At 52.7% G+C, this 5,000-nt stretch overlaps 1 non-coding gene across 1 annotated transcript in view; it reads right to left on the reverse strand.

Moving 5' to 3' along the window:
- The window catches only part of LOC124771323, a 1,909-nt gene extending 460 nt beyond the window's left edge, over positions 1 to 1,449 (reverse strand). The window contains exon 1 of the ribosomal RNA XR_007013341.1: positions 1 to 1,449. This exon is cut by the window's left edge and continues 460 nt beyond it. This is a non-coding gene — a ribosomal RNA (small subunit ribosomal RNA).
- Positions 1,450 to 5,000: the final 3,551 nt, after the last annotated feature.

Genomic DNA, 5,000 nt, shown 5'->3' on the forward strand with positions numbered 1-5,000 from the left:
GACTAGTTAGCAGGCTAGAGTCTCGTTCGTTATCGGAATTAACCAGACAAATCGCTCCACCAACTAAGAACGGCCATGCACCACCACCCACCGAATCAAGAAAGAGCTATCAATCTGTCAATCCTTCCGGTGTCCGGGCCTGGTGAGGTTTCCCGTGTTGAGTCAAATTAAGCCGCAGGCTCCACTCCTGGTGGTGCCCTTCCGTCAATTCCTTTAAGTTTCAGCTTTGCAACCATACTTCCCCCGGAACCCAAAAGCTTTGGTTTCCCGGAGGCTGCCCGCCGAGTCATCGGAGGAACTGCGGCGGATCGCTGGCTGGCATCGTTTATGGTTAGAACTAGGGCGGTATCTGATCGCCTTCGAACCTCTAACTTTCGTTCTTGATTAATGAAAACATACTTGGCAAATGCTTTCGCTTCTGTTCGTCTTGCGACGATCCAAGAATTTCACCTCTAACGTCGCAATACGAATGCCCCCGCCTGTCCCTATTAATCATTACCTCGGGTTCCGAAAACCAACAAAATAGAACCGAGGTCCTATTCCATTATTCCATGCACACAGTATTCAGGCGGGCTTGCCTGCTTTAAGCACTCTAATTTGTTCAAAGTAAACGTGCCGGCCCACCGAGACACTCAATAAAGAGCACCCTGGTAGGATTTCAACGGGGTCCGCCTCGGGACGCACGAGCACGCACGGGGCGGTCGCACGCCTTCGGCTCGCCCCACCGGCAGGACGTCCCACGATACATGCCAGTTAAACACCGACGGGCGGTGAACCAACAGCGTGGGACACAAATCCAACTACGAGCTTTTTAACCGCAACAACTTTAATATACGCTATTGGAGCTGGAATTACCGCGGCTGCTGGCACCAGACTTGCCCTCCAATAGATACTCGTTAAAGGATTTAAAGTGTACTCATTCCGATTACGGGGCCTCGGATGAGTCCCGTATCGTTATTTTTCGTCACTACCTCCCCGTGCCGGGAGTGGGTAATTTGCGCGCCTGCTGCCTTCCTTGGATGTGGTAGCCGTTTCTCAGGCTCCCTCTCCGGAATCGAACCCTGATTCCCCGTTACCCGTTACAACCATGGTAGGCGCAGAACCTACCATCGACAGTTGATAAGGCAGACATTTGAAAGATGCGTCGCCGGTACGAGGACCGTGCGATCAGCCCAAAGTTATTCAGAGTCACCAAGGCAAACGGACCGGACGAGCCGACCGATTGGTTTTGATCTAATAAAAGCGTCCCTTCCATCTCTGGTCGGGACTCTGTTTGCATGTATTAGCTCTAGAATTACCACAGTTATCCAAGTAACGTGGGTACGATCTAAGGAACCATAACTGATTTAATGAGCCATTCGCGGTTTCACCTTAATGCGGCTTGTACTGAGACATGCATGGCTTAATCTTTGAGACAAGCATATGACTACTGGCAGGATCAACCAGGGAGCTGCGTCAACTAGAGCTGAGCAGCCGGCCGCCCGGGAGTGTGTCCCGGGGGCCCGCGCGAACACGCAAGCGTCCGCTCAATCATTCTGCAAACAGGAGGAGGCTGAGCTCCCCTGCACAATACACCTCGAAACCCTCTCAGGTCCCGGCGGCGCGCAGCGCCGTCCCAAGTACTTGGTCGGGTTCGAGAGAGGCGCAATCGCCCGGAGTTAGGCGAGTAGACGCTTTCGGTGCGACCACCCGTGCTCCCAACTGAGCTTGCCGCTGCCGACAGAGGCCCGGGAGCGTGCTGTCGTGGCATTGCCGGCGGGAGACAACACGCGCCACCTACGGTGACCGGCAGCTCCAACGCCAGCGCCACAGAAGGACAAAAGCCCCACTTGGGTGCCGAAGCGAACTCTCCCAGCACAGCGCACGCGCCAACACATCCGCACAGCTGCGATACAAACCACCAGCGAGAACCGCTGGGGCGACCGAGCAGCAGACGGCGTCGCGGCGCCGAGCGCCGGGCGGCAGCGCATCCTCAACGCACACAGTCCTCAATCGGACCAGCACACTGAAGATGTCCACCGCGCTTCGCACCGGGCCCGCGAGGACCTACTTTGGCCGCACGGCGCCGCGCGCAGGGTGCGCCGGCGCGCAGCTGCGACGCCTGCCGCGTCCGTCGGCCGGCGCGCCTGCCACTGGCCGCCCCCACCAGCCGGCTGTAGCGCGTGCGCCCACGCACCGCGCGGCCAGCACGCCGGGAGGCGCCCCCTCACCGGCCGGGGACGGTCCCACCCAGCCACCGCCGCGTATCGCTTCACACCCAGATGCCGTTCAGTTTCGTCGGCATGGTGGGTATCGCTGGAACAACCGGTTAGTACCTCAACCTATCGTCGCCATCACCGATTCACCCCTAGCGAGAACAACCGCACCACAACAGGTTACCATTTGTTCATTTGCGTAACTTCACCAGAAAACGCAGGCGTCCATCGCCATTTGCAACTTCCACGATTATTGCATGCCTGTGTCAGGTGTCACGCCACACTACGTCTGCCCACATACACGCAACAAAATGTGCACGCCTAGACAATACGTGGAAGGTGGCCCCCGTACGTATGCGATGTCCATTGCTCGAACGACTGTCAACCGGCCTCTGTAGCATGTCGCAGATATGGAACGCGGTGCACCATGCCATCACGGTGTGTGAGGAGAGACGACTAGGTCCGAATACATCAACAGACAGCTCATGCTGATCGCCATCCACGGCGTCCGTTCCTCCCACACGTCTCTATGGCGTACCACACTGCAATCCAGCTCTCATAGGGAGACGACACGTAGCTGCGTGCACAATATTTGCACTGTATGGTCCGCCGTTTTTGGGCGCAGTCGTTGTACGGTCACACATGTGCCACGATGTATCATTCAGTACATAAGGACGAATGTGCAGTACAGATTGTGGTTTACGCGTACGACATTAGCGGACAGTTGACACAGGCCGCACCACAACGTAGCCTGAGTACGTCGCATGCGGAGGGCATTGAACATGCAAAGTTCTCACCAACCAGCTTGCGAAGGCAGGGGGCAAGGTGGGGACGTGGGGAGGGGCGGCATGTACGTCCTGCTGCCATCCACATTACAGTGTACAGCAGGAGCATGTGGAAAGTGAGCAAGACTTGCAAGGTGTTTAACATGAAGCGATACACAGGGGAGCGGGGAGTGCGAGTAGCGAACTATATTGCGAGGGTTGCGGGTGGGCAACACTACACTAATTGAACGAGTCGTATAACAATTACAGAGCAGGTTTAGGCGACAACGTGGGTTACGTTAGGCGACAACGTGGGTTAGGTTAAGGCACGACGTGGGTTAGGTTAAGGCACGACATGGGTTAGGTTAAGGCACGACATGGGTTAGGTTAAGGCACAACATGGGTTAGGTTAAGGCACAACATGGGTTAGGTTAAGGCACAACATGGGTTAGGTTAAGGCACAACATGGGTTAGGTTAAGGCACAACATGGGTTAGGTTAAGGCACAACATGGGTTAGGTTAAGGCACAACATGGGTTAGGTTAAGGCACAACATGGGTTAGGTTAAGGCACAACATGGGTTAGGTTAAGGCACAACATGGGTTAGGTTAAGGCACAACATGGGTTAGGTTAAGGCACAACATAGGTTAGGTTAAGGCACAACATAGGTTAGGTTAAGGCACAACATAGGTTAGGTTAAGGCACAACATGGGTTAGGTTAAGGCACAACATGGGTTAGGTTAAGGCACAACATGGGTTAGGTTAAGGCACAACATGGGTTAGGTTAAGGCACAACATGGGTTAGGTTAAGGCACAACATGGGTTAGGTTAAGGCACAACATGGGTTAGGTTAAGGCACAACATGGGTTAGGTTAAGGCACAACATGGGTTAGGTTAAGGCACAACATGGGTTAGGTTAAGGCACAACATGGGTTAGGTTAAGGCACAACATGGGTTAGGTTAAGGCACAACATAGGTTAGGTTAAGGCACAACATAGGTTAGGTTAAGGCACAACATAGGTTAGGTTAAGGCACAACATAGGTTAGGTTAAGGCACAACATAGGTTAGGTTAAGGCACAACATAGGTTAGGTTAAGGCACAACATAGGTTAGGTTAAGGCACAACATAGGTTAGGTTAAGGCACAACATAGGTTAGGTTAAGGCACAACATAGGTTAGGTTAAGGCACAACATAGGTTAGGTTAAGGCACAACATAGGTTAGGTTAAGGTACAACATAGGTTAGGTTAAGGTACAACATAGGTTAGGTTAAGGTACAACATAGGTTAGGTTAAGGTACAACATAGGTTAGGTTAAGGTACAACATAGGTTAGGTTAGGTTAGGTTACACGTTGTTTTAAGGAAAGGTGTAGGGGGGGGCGGGGGCGGCAGGTTCGTTGATAGTGATTATAGTAAGTGAATGCTTGTGACATGATCAAATTTGTCACGTCAGGATGCACCTTTGGCTTATTAGAGGCGGCGCTCCAATTCTATGCTTGTGTCAGACCTGTGTCTTTGACTCATGTCATTGTTTGTGCGCTGTGACAGGAGGTACTATTGTGATGTTGGGTGCACCGTTGTATAGGACATGTGTGGGTGTTGGTGCCTGATCTGCGCAATGGTGGATGTCGAAAGGGTGGGATATTGTATTTTCCGCATGGACCTCCTGGTCTGGTTGTGATAGTGTGGATTGTGTAATGTGGCGGAGAGGATGCACTGGATGTTGTTCCATGCTGGTGCTTACATATTGTATGTGCGCCCGTTAGAAGCAGAGAGTGGTGCGTGATCAGAGTGGCTGGCTGACGTGTGGTTCCCATTGTGGGCAGACTCTTTCAGCATGTATACGGACAGTTGTATATATATTCTGTAGTTTGATGGCTCTGCATTGATTACTAATCAGCGCCGTGTGTACGGGTAATCTGGTTCCAGTCCAAAATGTTCCATCTGTGTACATTAGTGACAAAGACTCCCCTCATGCAGTGGGGCTCGGTCTGTTATAACTCTTCCGCGTAATATATTTGCCCCACGTTTTTGCGACTGCGA

The sequence above is a fragment of the Schistocerca piceifrons genome, unplaced genomic scaffold (genome assembly GCF_021461385.2).
Source record: "Schistocerca piceifrons isolate TAMUIC-IGC-003096 unplaced genomic scaffold, iqSchPice1.1 HiC_scaffold_936, whole genome shotgun sequence".
Classification (NCBI taxonomy): Eukaryota; Metazoa; Arthropoda; class Insecta; order Orthoptera; family Acrididae; genus Schistocerca; species Schistocerca piceifrons.